Raw genomic sequence first — 19,061 nt, 5'->3', positions numbered from 1 at the left:
CTCTGATTGAGAACCATACTTAGGTAGCCTGTTTTCCCACTTTTGTTTGTGGGTGGTTGTTTTCTGTGTCTGTGTTTTCACCATACAGAACTGTTTCGATTTTCATTTCTTTCATTCACTTTGTTATTTTGTATTTTTCGTGTTCTGATATAATAAATTATCATGGACACTTACAACGCTGCATTTTGGTCCGATCCTTCCTACTCCTCATCCGATGAAGACGAAGATCGTTACACACAGAGATGCATACAAAGCTCTCCCTTGCCCTCCATTTGGCAAATTTGACCATAATTCTATCCTCCTGATTCCTGCTTACAAGCTAAAATTCAAGCAGGAAGCACCAGTGACAAGATCAATAAAAAAGTGGCCAGATGAAGCAGATGCTAAATTACAGGACTGTTTTGCTAGCACAGACTGGAATATGTTCCGGGATTCCTCCGATAGCATTGAGGAGTACACCACATCAGTCATTGGCTTCATCAATAAGTGCATCGATGACGTCGTCCCCACAGTGACCGTACGTACATACCTCAACCAGAAGCCATAGATTACAGGCCGCATCCGCACTGAACTAAAGGCTAGAATTGCCGCTTTCAAGGAGCGAGACTCTAACCCGGAAGCTTATAAGAAATCCCGCTATCCCCCCGACGAACCATCAAACAGGCAAAGCATCAATACAGGACTAAGATCGAATCGTACTACACCAGCTCTGACGCTCGTCGGATGTGGCAGGGCTTGCAAATCATTACAGACTACAAAGGAAGCACAGCCAAGAGCTGCCCAGTGACACAAGCTTACCAGACGAGCTAAACTACTTCTATGCTCGCTTCGAGGCAAATAACACTGAAACATGCATGAGAGCACCAGCTGTTCCGGAAGACTGTGTGATCACGCTCTCTGCAGCCGATGTGAGTAAGAACCTTGAAACAGGTCAACATTCACAAGGCCGCAGGGCCAGACGGATTACCAGGACGTGTACTTCGAGCATGCGCTGACCAACCAGAAAGTGTCTTCCCTGACATTTTCAACCTCTCCCTGTCTGAGTCTGTAATACCAACATGTTTTAAGCAGACCACCATAGTTCCTGTGTCCAAGAACACTAAGGTAACCTGCCTAAATGACTACTGACCCGTAGAACTCACATCTGTAGACATGAAGTCCTTTGCAAGGCTGGTCATGGCTCACATCAACACCATCATTCCATGAAACCCTAAACCAACCCTAATTTGCATACCACACCAACAGATCCACAGATGAGGCAATCTTTATTGCACTCCACACTGCCCTTTCACACCTGGACAAAGGAACACCTATGTGAGAATGCTATTCATTGACTACAGCTCAGCCTTCAACACCATAGTGGCCTCAAAGCTCATCAATAAGCTAAGGAACCTGGGACTAAACACCTCCCTCTGCAACTGGATCCTGGACTTCCTGACAGGCCTCCCCCAGGTGGTAAGGGTAGGTAACAACACATCCGCCACCCTCAGAGGTGCGTGCTCAGTCCCCTCCTGTACTCCCTGTTCCCTCATGACTGCACGGCCAGGCACGACTCCAACACCATCATTCAATTTGACACAACAGTGGTAGGCCTGATCACCAACAACGATGAGACAGCCTATATGGAGTAGAGGTCGACCGATTATGATTTTTCAACGCCGATACCGATACCGATTATTGGAGGACCAAAAAGAGTCGATACCGATTAATCTGCCGATTTTTTTATTATTATTTTTTTTTTTTATATATATATTTTTTTATTTGTAATAATGACAATTACAACAATACTGAATGAACACTTATTTTAACTTAATATAATACATCAATAAAATCAATTTAGCCTCAAATAAATAATGAAACATGTTCAATTTGGTTTAAATAAAGCAAAAACAAAGTGTTGGAGAAGAAAGTAAAAGTGCAATATGTGCCATGTAAGAAAGCTAACGTTTAAGTTCCTTGCTCAGAACATGAAAACATATGAAAGCTGGTGGTTCCTTTTAACATGAGTCTTCAATATTCCCAAGTAAGAAGTTTTAGGTTGTAGTTATTATAGGAATTATAGGACTATTTCTCTCTCTACCATTTGTATTTCGTTAACCTTTGACTATTGGATGTTCTTATAGGCACTTTAGTATTGCCAGTGTAACAGTATAGCTTCCATCCCTCTCCTCGCTCCTACCTGGGCTCGAACCAGGAACACAATGACAACAGCCACCCTCGAAGCAGCGTTACCCATGCAGAGCAAGGGGAATAACTACTCCAAGTCTCAGAGCGAGTGACGTTTGAAACGCTATTAGCGCTAACTAGCTAGCCATTTCACATCGTTACACCAACCTAATCTCGGGAGTTGATAGGCTTGAAGCACAGCAAAGAGCTTCTGGCAAAACGCAGGAAAGGGCTGTTTGAAAGAATGCTTACGAGCCTGCTGCTGCCTACCACCGCTCAGACAGACTGCTCTATCAAATCATAGACTTAATTATAACATAATAACACACAGAAATACGAGCCTTAGGTCATTAATATGGTCGAATCCGGAAACTATCATCTCGAAAACAAGACGTTTATTCTTTCAGTGAAATACGGAACCGTTGCGTATTTTATCTAACGGGTGGCATCCATAAGTCTAAATATTCCTGTTACATTGCACAACCTTCAATGTTATGTCATAATTACGTACAATTCTGGCAAATTAGGCGGCCCAAACTGTTGCATATACACTGACTCTGCGTGCAATGAATGCAAGAGAAGTGACACAATTTCACCTGGTTAATATTGCCAGCTAACCTGGATTTCTTTTAGCTAAATATGCAGGTTTAAAAATATATACTTCTGTGTATTGATTTTAAGAAAGGCATTGATGTTTATGGTTAGGTACACATTGGAGCAACGATACGCACCGCGTCGATTATATGCAACGCAGGACACACTAGATAAACTAGTAATATCATCAACCATGTGTAGTTAACTAGTGATTATGATTGATTGATTTATTGTTTTTTATAAGATAAGTTTAATGCTAGCTAGCAACTTACCTTGGCTTCTACTGCATTCGCGTAACAGGCATGCTCCTCGTGGAGTGCAATGTAATCAGGTGGTTAGAGCGTTGGACTAGTTAACTGTAAGGTTGCAAGATTGAATCCCCCGAGCTGACAAGGTAAAAATCTGTCGTTCTGCCCCTGAACGAGGCAGTTAACCTACCGTTCCTAGGCCGTCATTGAAAATAAGAATGTGTTCTTAACTGACTTGCCTAGTTAAATAGAGATTAAATAGGTGTAAAAAATATTCTTTTTTTAAATAAAAAAATCGGCCAAATCGGTGTCCAAAAATACAGACTTCTGATTGTTATGAAAACTTGAAATCGGCCCTAATTAATCGGCCATTCCGATTAATCGGTCGACCTCTAATAGGGAGGAGGTCAGAGACCTGGCCGTGTGGTGCCAGGACAACAACCTCTCCCTCAAAGTGATCAAGACAAAGGAGATGATTGTGGACTACAGGAAATAGAGGACCGAGCACGCCCCCATTTTCATCAACGGGGCCGCAGTGGAGCAGGTTGAGAGCTTCAAGTTCCTTGGTGTCCACATCACCAACAAACTAACATGGTCCAAGCACACCAAGACAGTCGTGAAGAGGGCACGACAAAACCTATTCCCCCTCAGGAGACTAAAAAGATTTGACATGGGTCCTCAGATCCTCAAGAGGTTCTACAGCTGCGCCATCGAGAGCATCCTGACTGGTTGCATCATTGTCAAAGACTCCAGCCACCCTAGTCATAGACTGTCCTCTCTGCTACCGCACGGCAAGTGGTACCGGAGCGGTGTCATCTATGCATAGTCACTTTAATAACTCTACCTACATGTACATACTTCCTCAACTAACCGGTGCCCTCGCACATTGACTCTGTACTGGTTCCCCCCATGTATATAGTCTCGCTGTTGTTATTTTACTGCTGCTCTTTAATTACTTGTTACTTTATCTCTTATTCTTATCCGTATTTGTTGGTTAGGGGCTCGTAAATAAGCATTTCACTGTAAGGTCTACATCTGTTGTATTCGGCACACGTGACTAATAGAATTTGATTTGAATTGTGGCTCCTTCCACCTTCAAAGAATAGGCAAGAGGGCCAACCATGGAGAAAAGTAAGACACTTCATTATTTCTATAATTATGCTATATTGTTTGTCCTCGTGTGTCTGTGCATGTTTTTCAGCATAAAGTACTCTGCAGCCACTTAGCGTGGACACCAGGTGAGGCCACACACACAGATTCCTGTTGAACACTGTCTCTTTAACTACCTTATTTTCTCAATAACAGTCTCTCTCCTTCACATCATCCCTCTCTCCCCCCTTCTCCCTAAATCCTCTAGGTTATATCAGCTGTGTCGGTGAACCCCTCCTGCATCTGAACCTGCTACATAGAGGGCACAGCATGATCAGAGGTGAGAGGTCACTTGGTCGGGTCAACAGGAAGTATTATTAAAGAGATGCTTGACATTGAAATACAGATAGAGATGCAGTAGACCCAGAGTTAATGATCCAAGGTCAGTTTGCATTTCACCTCCTGATGATTGATGACTGACAGTGTTAGAATAAAGAAAAAACACAAGGCTTAAACATGCTCTCTCTTTCTCCATCTGTTTCTCATCTGCATGTATGTTTTGATGTGAGAGAGGATGCCAACCCCGAGTCCCGTCATCGCCACCTCACCCGCTCTTAAGATAACCTTCGAGCTGACTGGGAGCCCAAGGCTGTTTAGGAGACACCACTAGAGACACTATTATGTAATTGTGATGAACAGAGAATATTAGGGTAGCACTGTGATTCATATGCTGCCTTCCCCTTCTGTCTTTTACACCTCTCTCGTCACCTCCTCTTTCTTCCTCTGATTTTATAATGCACAACAGATGTGCATTGAAGTTCAGTTTGAACTTGCATTATAAATATTATATTATAAATACATGTATTATGTATTTATAACACTTGGATAATGAACTTCTTTCAATAAAGCATTTCACATTCTCTACTGGTTGAAATTAAGTCTCTCATTTGATGAAATGCTACACCTTTCCTGTGTTTATCAGATCAATGCAGATGAAGGAAATTAGATATTGAGATGAACTGGTTTTAGAGTATTTACATGATGCATAGAAAGTGTAGTGTACTGTTTTTTAAATTATGCTTCTGTATATATGAATTACAAATCAGCCTTTAACTAGTTAAATCCTGTTTCTAGCTTATTGCATAGTTACAATGTGTAACCATTGATGTCCCAGGACCAAGATTGGTAAACACTGTTGAAGTGTATAATTGTAATACATACATGCAGACACAGCATCATTCAAAGACTGGAATTTGACACTCCTGGTAATGGATATGACTGAAAAATAATCTCAAAGACATTACATTTACATTACATTTAAGTCATTTAGCAGACGCTCTTATCCAGAGCGACTTACAAATTGGTGCATTCACCTTATGATATACATTCATACCTGAACTGCACCTTTATTTGCCAAAGTAGAGTGCATGATCAGTGAATATATTAAATGTACAGGCTACAATGTGGGGATCTCATGTATATACGACTTGCATCCTTGGCACAAAGTTATATTATACTCTATTCAATCCATAGGCTTCGTTAATGTCATTCAGACTGTTTTGAAGTTGATACAACTGGCTATGATAGCTGAGATTCATAGCTAGGTTCTGAACTAATATGTATACCAAACGTGTTCTGTTCCATACACATATCGGCTACTTAGCTAGCTACACATCCATAGGCATACAGGTATTTTTATCCTCCACTGAACAATAAGCAAGAAAATAGTTAGCTAGCTACGTTACTTCATCCATCTGCATAGCATGGCAAAGATTTTTATTTATTTATATTTATAAAATGTAACATTTATTTAACTAGGCAACTCAGTTAAGAACAAATTCTTATTCACAATGATCGCCTACAGTACACCTGCCAAGCCCGGACAACGCTGGGCCAATTGTGCGCCGCGCTATGGCAGGCTGGACAATAGAACGAGTCAAAATTCACCCAAGGCTGAAAAACGGAAATAGAACGTTGGCTAAACTGGAACACTAACGCGAGTCCATAGCAAATTAATTGAAACGAGCGTTCGCAGACCCTATTTTGACTGGAATTATGTTTAGAATTCCATGTCGCCTAAATGGCTCAAAAAAATTTACACGCTCTCACATAGAGGCCTAGTTTACATATTAGTCATTTAGCAGACGCTCTTATCCAGAGCGATACCACTACAATTTGTTCTTTGGACGAAACTGAAGAAAACAAAAACTAGTGTAGAAAGTAAACATACGCACCTCGATGGTGTCAACTGTGTTCATGTCTGCATGACGAGGAAGTAGGAAACGAATTGCAACTAAGGACTATTTTTGATCTAACGATCGATTACAACGAGATACACTGCCCAGACTTACATAATTAGATAGAAGAGATTATCCTGATTAAAATGGTGTCCTACTTGAAAAAAATCAAAATATACACATTGCGAGATATTTGGCGAAATATACCGGCTTGCATCTCCGTAGGAAAACAATGGGGGAAGCTCAGCGTTCCAAGTGCAAAAACTATTTCGGGGCTAGCGATCGATGACAACGAGATACACTGCCCAGCCTTACATAATTAGAAAGAAGAGATTTTCCCGATTCAAATGGTGTCCTACTTGAAAAAAATCTAAATACTGTATACACATTGAGAGATATTTGGCGAAATAGACATACATACCCCTATTTCCCCAAAACAATGGCAGTATGAAAGTTCTAAGAACAGTCTTTTATTTAACCAGTTTAACATTTATTTACTACCATTTGTCTTTTTGTGTTTAACATTTTGTGGTTTGTAATCTAGCGGTTAAGAGCGTTGGGCAGTAACTGAAAGGTGGCTAGTCCCTAAACGGACTAGGTGAAAGATCTGTCAAAACCTTGAGCAAGGCACTTAACCTTCATCGCTCTGGATAAGAGCGTCTGCTAAATGACTAATATGTAAACTAGGCCTCTATGTGAAAGCGTGGCAATAATTTATTAACTTTTCATTATTCACAGATCTACTCCTCTGATGTCATGGCAGGCAGGTTGGCAGACAGACTCCTCTGATGACAGGCAGGCAGCACACTCACGAAAACGAACTGCTTAGCAAAGCAAAGGCTCTTTTGAGAGCTACCAGATTTATAATTAAAAACAACAAAATTTTACTGTCTGTGTCCAGTGTCTGTGTTTATATTGTAACGACCCTGGGTTTATAAGCGCGGATATCGACTCTGCCGCTCGAGCTTGCTCTTATAAACCCAGGGTCGTTACAATATGTTAAGGGGGTGTTACTTTGGCAGATAATGTCACCCATCTAAATAAATAGTTTTTTAAATGTAAAATAATTAACTAAATGTATGGTGTTTATGTCAGTTTCATTGTTTGTTATGGTTTAAATGGTTATTTTATGGTTGTAAGTGATAAAATGAACTAGAAAATGTTATATTTTGCAATTCGGAATAATTACCACTTTAGTAAGGATATACAATTTATTCAGTACTACTGCAGTTGCTAAATAATTGTAATATATGGCAGCATAAGATCACAAATGACATTTCAGAAGATTAGTTTTCTCCCTGGATACACCACTCCCCTCACAGGCTGACTACACAGCTCGCGTCGTGTGCACGAGCGTTGCAAAATAAATTTAGAAATCCATGTTATTCAATTATTGCACCCACACTGCTCGAGCGCGCAAACGAGCGTCTGAGTTGTCAAGGGCTAAAATAGAAGTCAGTTCTATTTCAGACGCAGATCGCGCTGCAAGTCCTGCCTCTCCCATCTCCTCATTGGTTTATAGAAGCAGGTGCCCACATGTCATCTCCTCATTGGTTATACCCACGTGGGTGACTGAAAGAGAAGTAGCTCGGTGGCAGTAATGCACCTAATTTATGAAAGTTGCCAATCGCAATATAAAGTCAAGAGAAGACAAAGCCTGGAATGAGGAGATGACTAGAAAACGATTCATTTGACCGTTTTATGTGTGAATTAATTGGTGGAGTACAGGACCTTGTGCATTTCAGGTAAAATAACAACTCAATGTTTATATCCCAGTACAAATTAGCTAGCAACAGCAAGCTAGCTAAATAGGACAAATTAACTAGCAAGTGCAAGCTAGCTAGCTAAATTGCCATAAATGTTTAATACTTTTCGACCTGTTCCCAAATTAATATAATTGGTTCAGAGTTTGTTTTGATATTTTAACCTGCGTGTCGTGATCGCGTTTGGTGTAGGGGGACAAAATACGTTTACGCACAATGGCGCAGGCGGTTTGGGTTCCGTGTCACAGGAAAACTTCTGTGCACCCTTTTTCCTGTCCCTTTCCACGCTGCAAACGCAAGAAGGCCTGAAAAAGCATTTAACAGATTACTGTGAAGTAATATAATGATGATGATTCATGTTTATTATTACCTGTTTTTATGCTCATGTTTTGAAATTATACTTCATTACTATAACGATTATCAATAAGCCTGAACATTAATTCAGTCACCTCTGGTCGACAAAAACGTATTTTCCTCGCACATTCATTGTCAAATTCATCAACCAGCATTCGACCGGCTCTGCCTTCTCGCAAAAGTAGCCAACTCTACAAGACCCGCCAAAAGCTTGTGCTGTCAGCGGCAGCGAGCACTCTGTCTTCTCGAACAAGCGATGGGCATCTTGAGGTAAATTTGCTAACCGCTAAGGTTGCATGATGTTATTTATTGGCGGGCTGGAAGAATCACTCGTCTTTTCTATTCGAGGCTGTTTACTCATATCATACTCATAATATAATTTTCTAGTTCAGAACTTTTTTATAATACATGTCTACTAGTGTTGAGGTTAGCGCACCTGTCTGGTGATTATTTGGCCGCGGTTCAATACGTGCTATAGTCACACTTTCTTTGCTCTCCCAAAAGCAACACAGGCCTAATACGAGATAAGTAACGTGGGACATAGTCTTTGGTTGCATTGCTATTTTATGTCAATCATATTGCTGCTATAGCCTATAATTGATGTTTCGTGGTCTTATGCTGCCATCTATTGGAAATATTTAGCAATTCAAAGTTATTAATTCACATAAAGACATTGGTGAAGCAGCTGAGAAATAAAGTGTATTTTTCTTATTAATTCCTGAGATCAGCAATTGGCTGGGATAGGTGGGGCAGGTTTGAGACTGGACTTTCACATATAGGTTACTAGGTCACACCCAGTTCAAACCACATTTGAAAAATAAAATGTGGCTTATCAAGTGTTCTGCCTTGCAATCATAAATATCATAAATAACTAATAACAAAAAAATTGCTAAATGTTTTTATTAAAAAAAGAACAATCAAAATGCTATTTAGTACTATAATGGTATTTACTAACATAATATTACTAAAATCGTTTTTAAAAGTTTCTAGGCTACCCTACCCAATAATTAGGGTTAAGGTTAAAATAGGTTATACCTATTATTAGGGCTAAAATAAGGGTTAGGGTTAAGGCTAATTAAGGGGGGAAAACAGTATGGGTTTATAGCTCTCTTGCTCTGCTCTGTGAACTTCTGTGGGTACTACATAACTCATTCGTGACACTTGCTAGGCTCATAATCTGAGGTAGCAACTGCGCCAGATCTACAAATCAATGAGCTAGACCGATCCATTTAGTTTGCGCAGCATTCGCTTCATTCGATGCCTACTAACAAACAGATTTCGACGCATATCAAGTTACCCAGCAGCCATTTCAAAACAACAAATTGTCCAAAAATGTGGTTATTTCTTAATTTAAAACTGTATTCTGTCTGTTTAAATCGGCCACATCTTGAAAAAGAGGACAGGGACATGAGTTTTGTTTAGGTTTACACCTTTTTCTGAATGAAAATATGGTTAACCATCAGAAGAAAATGTTTAACGTTTGATGGCATTGCGCCAACCATTAATTAAAACTGCCAATCATAACATGTACCTAGGTAAACAATGAGCGTACTCATTAAGTAGCTGTAACTTAGTTAATGATACATTACTTGAGGTAAGATCAACGTGTCTCATTGCCAATAGCACCGAAGCAGTCATTGTGACGTAGAACAATGGGCTGGGAATATAACGTTCTGAAGGCGTGAAAAAATCCCCTAAAATAAGACCTGTTTTTCGCGATTACTTCAAAACTACGGATGCAATTAACTAGTTTTTATCAGAAAAAAGCGTTAGAAATCACAGCTGGTTGTGATACAGCCTGGCAAGGCAAGCTTACGAAATTGTACGTTCAATTTGCACTAACTAGATTCTTTACATCCATTGTTTCACAAGATGGCAGCCTGGTTTGCTGGTTGTTTCAGGAGTCCCTAACAGCCAGAATTACAATTTCATACTCATGTTACAACATGACTAGCTTGCTAAATCGTGATTTTCGTTAATTAACTTTATGACAAGAATATGCATAATCGTTTGTCTCTACATTAACTAACATATTCCTCTTAATTGTAAATTTTTTGCATGATTCGTTATGACGTTATAGTCATTTACATGTGCTTCCGTCATAGCATTTTGGTCAGCCATCTTTGCTGAAGAAAGTCTCCAGCCTTGGGTCGCATAGCGTCGAGTTCGTCATGGGGAACCACTCGATATGATTGGTCCTCGCCCAGCGGTCGCCGCTGGTGATTTGAATATGAGAAAAGTTTTTTGCCCTGTGTTCATTTGATGCACCACGTGGTGCCGCGCGGTGAAACACCGCTTCCCATTCATTTTCAATTGAAGGAAGGCAGCGGAGAGGACAGGGGACCAAAGGGCAGCGGGAAGGTGTTCACTGATTTGTCTGGAGGGTCTGTGAACAACTCAGCCAGAGGAGGTCCCACTCCCAACATGTGCTAGAAGCACCGAGTTACTAGTCTGTGATCAGGTTCTGTGACGTCTATAGTGACCATCTGGAACTCACAGGTGAACACAGAACAGCTTATCTGTGTCTTTTCAAGGTTGTTGTTTTTACCACATTCCAAAACACAATTTAATTGGGCGATGTTGCAACAGCAAGCTAGCTAAATAGGACAAATTAGCTAACAAGTGCAAGCTAGCTAGCTAAATTGCCATAAATGTTTAATACTTTTCGACATGTCCCCAAATTAATATAATTGTTTCCGAGTTTGTTTTGATATTTTAGCCTGTGTGTCGTGATCGCTTTTGGTGTGGGGGGACAAAATACACTGCTCAAAAAAATAAAGGGAACACTTAAACAACACAATGTAACTCCAAATCAATCACACTTCTGTGAAATCAAACTGTCCACTTAGGAAGCAACACTGATTGACAATAAATTTCACATGCTGTTGTGCAAATGGAATAGACAAAAGGTGGAAATTATAGGCAATTAGCAAGACACCCCCAATAAAGGAGTGATTCTGCAGGTGGTGACCACAGACCACTTCTCAGTTCCTATGCTTCCTGGCTGATGTTTTGGTCACTTTTGAATGCTGGCGGTGCTCTCACTCTAGTGGTAGCATGAGACGGAGTCTACAACCCACACAAGTGGCTCAGGTAGTAGAGGAGCACTGCCAGAGCCCTGCAAAATGACCTCCAGCAGGCCACAAATGTGCATGTGTCTGCTCAAACGGTCAGAAACAGACTGACACATGCACATTTGTGGCCTGCTGGAGGTCATTTTGCAGGGCTCTGGCAGTGCTCCTCCTTGCACAAAGGCGGAGGTAGCGGTCCTGCTGCTGGGTTGTTGCCCTCCTACGGCCTCCTCCACGTCTCCTGATGTACTGGCCTGTCTCCTGGTAGCGCCTCCATGCTCTGTACACTACGCTGACAGACACAGCAAACCTTCTTGCCACAGCTCGCATTGATGTGCCATCCTGGATGAGCTGCACTACCTGAGCCACTTGTGTGGGTTGTAGACTCCGTCTCATGCTACCACTAGAGTGAGAGCACCGCCAGCATTCAAAAGTGACCAAAACATCAGCCAGGAAGCATAGGAACTGAGAAGTGGTCTGTGGTCACCACCTGCAGAATCACTCCTTTATTGGGGGTGTCTTGCTAATTGCCTATAATTTCCACCTTTTGTCTATTCCATTTGCACAACAGCATGTGAAATTTATTGTCAATCAGTGTTGCTTCCTAAGTGGACAGTTTGATTTCACAGAAGTGTGATTGATTTGGAGTTACATTGTGTTGTTTAAGTGTTCCCTTTATTTTTTTGAGCAGTGTACATTTATGCACGATGGCGCACGCGCGCAGCCGGTTTGGGTTCCGTGTAAACTGACAGTTTTTCTAAACCAAGGCTGAAATAATGTTTGGATTTTTTCCAGTTTACAGTACAGTGTGTACCTTTTTATCAGTTATTCAAATAGACATGTCTGTAAATTAGACATTTCCCATTAGCTAGTAGACTGTCCTACCTGAGAGACCTGTCAACCTTAAGTCTGATGGGACTCTAATGGGCTGCCCCTGGTCAGCTGTGGACGGTAGTGTGTGAATAGGCCCTGTTGTCTTGGTGTAGTGCTGATGGAGCAGTGAGTTAATGAACACATTGTTAAGGACCCTATTCTACGTGTGTGTGGCTCAGCTAGCGTAAATGTCACTGCAGCACATTGCTTTCTGACCCTCATGTCCACACAGACCAGCTGTCCTTCCAGGTGTGCTGCTAGACATGATTGGCATCCTGCTAATGTCTGGAAACTGGACCTCAGACTTTGGAGCTAAATTCACACACACAACAACACACCATCAATGTGTGTCTGGCAAAGTGTGTGTGCATACCCATGTTGTTTCCATTATGGCTCCTACTAAATGTGTGTTTTCTCCCTGCCTGCAGCAATATTCCAAACCGTTCCACCTTTTCATGCCCGTTCTGTGGAGCCCGCAATCTGGACCAACAGGAGCTGTATGGAGAACCACCGCAACGATCTCAACATAGTGGTTAGTATGCTATGTGATACCCTGAACTATGGACACTGTCCTAGTCTGAACATGGACACTGTCCTAGTATGAATTTCCTCAAGCATGTATGTGCTGATATGAAGTGTTACGCAATGTTGACGTAACTGCATGAGAGTGCATCCTAAACCAACAGAGATTCTACTGCATTCTGTTTTGGTGTACTGGTGAGGTAATGACAGGGTTGTTGATTGGTTGGTGTGCCTCCAGGTGTGTCCTGTATGTTCAGCCATGCCGGGGGGACCCCAGCTACAAGAGCTCCAACTTCCTCCAGCACCTGCTCCACCGGCACAAGTTCTCCTACGACACGTTTGTGATCAGGATATGGGTTGGGGTCTGGGCACTGTGTCTTCTATTCTTTTGTCAATAATCATATCCTCTCAGCCAGCAGCAGCCCCTTCACTTCCTGTATACTGGGGAGGAGGGGAGCTTGGCCTCCAATAAATGTTGCGATTTAAAACCAATGCAAACCAATGAGTACTGCATGGACATGGTTGTTCTTCGGCAGAAAGTAAAAATAAAGATTTAAGGTATTTCCTTTGACTCTATATTTTTCACTGTTCAAATGAAACATTTTCAAACTCCAGGGAAAAGTCATCACATGACAGACGTTCTTGTAAAAGTACCACAGATTAGTTCTGTTAAAGTTTATTCTGAAGTGCATAGTTTGATGTCTTTTTGATTGAGGGACTACAGTTGAATGGCTTGACCCCATTCTCAGTGTGATAATCTTACAGCTGGGTGACAGTCTAGACATGATCAGTTAAACACAGAGAGTGAGGATATTCTCACATCACTGTTTTCTTTAACTAGGAAAGTCAGTTAAGAACAAATTCTTATTTACAATGACAGCCTTACCTTTGCCAAACCCTAACACAGACGATGCTGGACCAATTGTGAGCCGCCCTATGGAACTCTCAATCACGGCCAGTTGTGATACAGCCTGGAATTGAACCAGGGTCTGTAGTGACATCTCTAGTACTGATATGCAGTGCCTTGACTGCTGCGCCACTCGGGAGCCCACTGTTTACAAAGCGAATCAAAACAAATGATCAAACTATCCCTTTTTGTATTCGGAGTTCTTGTGAATACTTGCACTTGTCAAATTTTTATACATTATTGAAATTGTTTTTATTTCGTAGTTAAGAAGCAAATTTTATTTGTCACATGCGCCGAGTACAACAGGTGTAGTAGACCTTAGAGTGAAATGCTTACTTGCAAGCCTTTAACCAACAAAGCAGTTTTAAGAAAAATACATATGAAATAAAAGTTACAAATAATTAAAGAGCAACAGTAAAATAGCAATAGCGAGGCTATATACAGGGGGGTACCGGTACAGAGTCAATGTGTGGGGCAATGTTTAGTCGAGGTAATTCAGGTAATGTATACAGTTGAAGTCGGAAGTTTACATACACTTAGGTTGGAATCATTAAAACTTGTTCAACCACTCCACAAATTTCTTGTTAACAAAATATAGTTTTGGCAGGTCGGTTAGGACATCTACTTAATTAAGTAATTTTTTCCAAAAATTGTTTACTTACAGATTATTTCACTTATAATTCACTGCATCACAAATTCCAGTGGGTCAGAAGTTTACATACACTAAGTTGACTGCCTTTAAACGGCTTGGAAAATTCCAGATAATGATGTCATGGCTTTAGAAGCTTCTGATAGGCGAATTGACATCATTTGAGTCCATTGGAGGTGTACCTGTGGATGTATTTCAAGGCCTACCTTCAAACTCAGTGCCTCTTTGATTGACACCATGGGAAAATCAAAAGAAATCAGACAAATAATTGCAGACCTCCACAAGTCTGGTTCATCCTTGGGAGCAATTTCCAAATGCCTGAAGGTACCACGTTCATCTGTACAAACAATAGTACGCAAGTATAAACACCATGGGACCACACAGCCGTCATACCGCTCTGGAAGGAGACGCGTTCTGTCTCCTAGAGATGAACGTGCTTTTTTGCGAAAAGTGCAATTCAATCCCAGAACAACAGCAAAGGACCTTGTGAAGATGCTGGAGGAAACAGGTACAAAAGTATCTATATCTACAGTAAAACAAGTCCTATATCGACATAACCTGAAAGGCCGCTCAGCAAGGAAGAAGCTACTGCTCCGAAACCGCCATAAAAAAGCCAGACTACGGTTTGCAACTGCACATGGGGACAAAGATTGTACTTTTTGGAGAAATGTCCTCTGGTCTGATGAAACAAAAATAGAACTGTTTGGCCATAATGACCATCGTTATGTTTGGAGGACAGAGGGGGATGCTTGCAAGCCGAAGAACACCATCCCAACCGTGAAGCACGGGGGTGGCAGCATCATGTTGTGGGGGTGCTTTGCTGCAGGAGGGACTTGTGCACTTCACAAAATAGATGGCATCATGAGGCAGGAAAATTATGTGGATATTTTGAAGCAACATCTCAAGACATCAGTCCGGAAGTTAAAGCTTGGTCGCAAATGGGTCTTCCAAACGGACAATGACCCCAAGCATACTTCTAAAGTTGTGGCAAAATGGCTTAAGGACAACAAAGTCAAGATATTGGAGTGGCCATCACAAAGCCCTGACCTCAATCCTATAGAAAATTTGTTGGCAGAACTGATTAAGTGTGCGAGCAAGGAGGCCAATAAACCTGACTCAATTACACCAGCTTTGTCAGGAGGAATGGGACAAAATTCACCCAACTTATTGTGGGAAGCTTGTGGAAGGCTAGTGTATGTAAACTTTTGACCCACTGGAAATGTGAGGAAATAAATAAAAGCTGAAAGAAATAATTCTCTCTACTATTATTCTGACATTTTGCATTCTTAAAATAAAGTGATGATCCTAACTGACCTAAAACAGGGAATTTTTACTAGGATTAAATGTCAGGAAAAGGTGAATAAAAACAGAATTTGAATAAGGTGTATGTAAACCTCCGACTTCAACTGCATATAACATTCTATTGGTTGCACCTTCCACTTGCCTCTTCCATTTTTGTGGTAATGCTACAATTAGTTGGTTTTAATTTTGGGTAGAGCAGACATTTCCGTATGTCTGTGTTAGCTGCATGTGTGACATAACTCCACCAGTACTATTTATGATATGATTTACAAAGATTATACCTTTTTTTTTATCGAAAAATACGTATTTTGTAATCAATTAGTATATTTGAGTTTAACCACATACTAAGAAAGGTCTTAGTTTATACATTTTTTAAAAGTTACATACATATGGTTAGCAGATGTTAATGTGAGTGTAGCGATAATTTAGTTTAATGATATACATTTTGTCATTATAACTGTCTATATTTATTGTACCATAGCAGTGAAAGAAGGATAGTTCAAAGGATACATTTCAAATGCTACATTTCATCTCGTATTCGCCAGACAGCAGAGTGGCGCAGCGGAAGCGTGCTGGGCCCATAACCCAGAGGTCGATGGATCGAAACCATCCTCTGCTATGTCTTTTACATGTGGACAATTCAGCAAGGAAAAAAAAACACAAATTAAAAAGATAATATAAAACATCTTTATGCAATGGAGATGATACCTACGCAGTTATGATTAGACAAAATAAAAGGAGAGATTTGTTTTCAAAGAATGTGTTAAAATAGTGTTCGAAAGCAAGACTATATATATATAGTCTTGCTTTCGAACACTATTTTAACACATTCTTTGAAAACAAATCTCTCCTTTTATTTATATATATATATATATATATATATATATATATATATATATATATATATATATATATATATATATAATACATAAACTATAACTATTAGAATGGTTGAGTTAGACCACATTAATATTGCATCATCCTGAAGGTTAAGTGCACATTTGAGGTGCTCACTACCACCTTCTCATGGACAATGGATGAAATAACAGGTCATTTTATCTGAGCAGTTCGAGAACTTTCATTACACAATGAGAGGCTGTGTCTGTTAGCAAGAAGACTCCAGACCAGATCAACTAAGGCTCCTTTTCGTACATGTAGTCGGTAAAAGGTTAGCCTAATTTTAACAAAAGTTCAAACTAAAAGTATGTGAGACTTGTCAGGGGACCATCAAATCAAATCAAATTTATTAGTCACATACACATGGTTAGCAGATGTTAATGCGAGTGTAGCGAAATGCTTGTGCTTCTAGTTCCGACAATGCAGTAATAACAACAAGTAATCTAACCTAACAATTCCGCAACTACTACCTTATACACGCAAGTGTAAAGGGATAAAGAATATGTACATAACGATATATGAATGAGTGATGGTACAGACGGCATAGGCAAGGTGCAGTAGATGGTATAGAGTACGGTATATACCTATGAGATGAGTACTGTAGGGTATGTAAACATAAAGTGGCATAGTTTAAAGTGGCTAGTGGTCCATGTATTACATAAGATGGCAAGATGCAGTAGATGATATAGAGTACAGTATATACATATACATAAGAGATGTGTAATGTAGGGTATGTAAACATTATATTAGGTGGCATTGTTTAAAGTGGCTGGTGGTACATTTTTACATAATTTCCATCAATTCCCATTTTTAAGGTGGCTGGAGCTGAGTCAGTTTGTTGGCAGCGGCCGCTAAATGTTAGTGGTGGCTGTTTAACAGTCTGATGGCCTTGAGATAGAAGCTGTTTTTCAGTCTCTCGGTCCCTGCTTGGATGCACCTGTACTGACCTCGCCTTCTGGATGATAGCGGGGTGAACAGGTAGTGGCTTGGGTGGTTGTTGTCCTTGATGATCTTTATGGCCTTCCTGTGACATCGGGTGGTGTAGGTGTCCTGGAGGGCAGGTAGTTTGCCCCGGGTGATGCGTTCTGCCGACCTCACTACCCTCTGGAGAGCCTTACGGTTGTGTGCGGAGCAGTTGCCGTACCAGGCGGTGATACAGCCCGACAGGATGCTCTCGATTGTGCATCTGTAGAAGTTTGTGAGTGCTTTTGAGGTGGCAGCATTGTCTTTCTAGCAGTTTGAAAAAGAACGTGTGCGTGATTATTTAATTAATGTGGAGGCATTTGTCACTCCCTGTTAGAAAATATTAATGGTCCCGAAGTCAACTGAATACATCGAACAGCCAACTACACACCTTAGAAAATAATGAGAAAGTGTTTTGATGTCTATTTATGTAGTGATTTTTGGTACGTTTACATAGTGCAGCCGAAATAGCTCAGTTGGGAGAGCGTTAGACTGAAGATCTAAAGGTCCCTGGTTCGATCCCGGGTTTCGGCAGGTGTTGTTTTTGCGAGAGTTGTAAAATCTAAATTTGGCCTGAAAAACGAAAGGGAAGTGATTGTAGTGAGATTATCGTTTGGACAAAGATCATCCTCTCCTCAACTCCTCCATCTGTATGTATATCAAATATACATTTAGTATATGTTACGTTTCATATTGTAGTAATATTTGGGAATGTCCATTATCCATTTCGTATGATATGTTATGAATTATAATTCGTATGATGTTACGAATTTAAAAAACTTACTATACATTACGAATTAGCCAAATAAGCCAAATATGTTAAGATTTTGAAAAACATATGATATGTTATTAATTCCAATTTGTCTTACACAACTGACTTAATTTGCTTTTATGACTTTACACATTTATTTTGGGATCCAACCCTGTAAACGTAATTTTCCTTATGACCCACGAGCTTCTCATTTCATACAAGCGCATTTTCGTCCACGTTGACTTTCCTTGCCGCCGTAACTCGATTAAATTTGACCTTTTTCAAAAGGAGGCGAGAGAGGACCCAGAAAAGAGGACGCAGGACTTGAGCAAATGTTTATCGAAGGAAGAATGATTACTGGGTAACTCTGTTGACATTAACCAAATTGGAACTGTGAGTACTACCATGAGTAGTTTTTCTAATTGAATTTAATTATCTTATTAAAACATTAACCCTAGTGAATAACAACAAGAATAACATCTTCATGAATCATTATAATAAGATATTTTCAGAGTGAATATAATTGCACTTCAATTGTTTACTTTTTGTATTATTTTATTTTTATTTATATTTTTTCTATGTTTGAGTATTGTTAATACCTGTGTTTGGTTTGCTAGACATGTTTGATGTAGCAATGTAAGTAGATTTTTGTATTATGAATAAAAAAATTAAAGT

General features: G+C 40.3%; 2 long non-coding RNA genes and 1 other non-coding gene across 4 annotated transcripts; all 3 read left to right on the top strand.

Moving 5' to 3' along the window:
* The first annotated feature begins 1,382 nt into the window (after positions 1-1,382).
* LOC139563202 (uncharacterized) lies at positions 1,383-5,017 on the top strand. The gene is made up of 2 exons (XR_011672504.1): positions 1,383-4,437; positions 4,671-5,017. It is a non-coding gene; the product is annotated as an uncharacterized lncRNA (long non-coding RNA).
* A 2,847-nt stretch (positions 5,018-7,864) lies between these two features.
* Positions 7,865-13,482, top strand: LOC139563061 (uncharacterized). 2 transcript variants are annotated; one of them, XR_011672482.1, is made up of 3 exons: positions 7,865-8,079; positions 12,824-12,927; positions 13,156-13,482. It is a non-coding gene; the product is annotated as an uncharacterized lncRNA (long non-coding RNA). The 2 variants fall into 2 exon arrangements; XR_011672483.1 differs by lacking the exon at positions 7,865-8,079 and adding an exon at positions 8,285-8,721.
* Positions 13,483-18,096: 4,614 nt separating this feature from the next.
* Positions 18,097-18,169, top strand: trnaf-gaa (transfer RNA phenylalanine (anticodon GAA)). Its single transcript has one exon. It is a non-coding gene; the product is annotated as a tRNA-Phe (tRNA).
* The last annotated feature ends 892 nt before the right edge of the window (positions 18,170-19,061 follow it).

The sequence above is a fragment of the Salvelinus alpinus genome, chromosome 33 (genome assembly GCF_045679555.1).
Source record: "Salvelinus alpinus chromosome 33, SLU_Salpinus.1, whole genome shotgun sequence".
NCBI lineage: Eukaryota > Metazoa > Chordata > Actinopteri > Salmoniformes > Salmonidae > Salvelinus > Salvelinus alpinus.
The sequence above is the reverse complement of the archived record's forward strand: the minus strand, read 5'-3'. Positions and strand labels throughout refer to the sequence as shown.